Raw genomic sequence first — 774 nt, forward strand, 5'->3', positions numbered from 1 at the left:
TTCCATAAAAGGCTTCAGACTCTATCTCAGTCCTATTTGTGTCTCCTGTCATACCTGGCCCAATGCCAATCAAATCATAAATATTCAGTAAGTATTTGTGGAGTTGAACTGGCACTTGGGATAAGATAAAACTAATCAATAAGTTTTATCCATTATTTATGCCCAACATTAACAGACTCAAATATCAAATGAAAGAATGAATAAGTCATCATTTTTTCATTTGTGGGTATCTCAGGGTGTCAGTATGTCGATGAGCATATATTAACCACCTATGTATGAGCTGAACTATGAAAACTGATCCCTGCCCTCAGTTTAATTGGAAAGAAGTTGTAATTAATTTGTGCAGACTCTGAAGACTGCAGGTATTTGAGTGAAGGTGGTTGTCAATGTCAGTATAGAGTTGTTTGCATTGTGAGAGATATCCCAGGCTATCTGAACTGAGAAATAATAGATTTGAATATCAAGAGATAATTAACTTGCAATTCCACTCCTAGGTATATAAACTCAGGGAGAATTGGAATATATTCACACAAAATTTTTTACATGAATGTTTATAGCAGAATTATTCATAAGATCCAAAAATTAGAAGTAAACCCAAATGTTCATCAATTAATGACCGCCGGGTCCCCACGAAAGATCCCTGTTCCCCTCGAGTTACAATAAAATGCAGAGGAGGAAGCCTAAATAAAAACAGGAAACTCGCTAAAAAAAAAAGCCTCATTCAGACGGAATTACGGGTAAGAGTATTGAAAGAAGAAGAAAAAACGGGTCCGG

The sequence above is a fragment of the Myotis davidii genome, unplaced genomic scaffold, assembly GCF_000327345.1.
Source record: "Myotis davidii unplaced genomic scaffold, ASM32734v1 scaffold299, whole genome shotgun sequence".
Classification (NCBI taxonomy): domain Eukaryota; kingdom Metazoa; phylum Chordata; class Mammalia; order Chiroptera; family Vespertilionidae; genus Myotis; species Myotis davidii.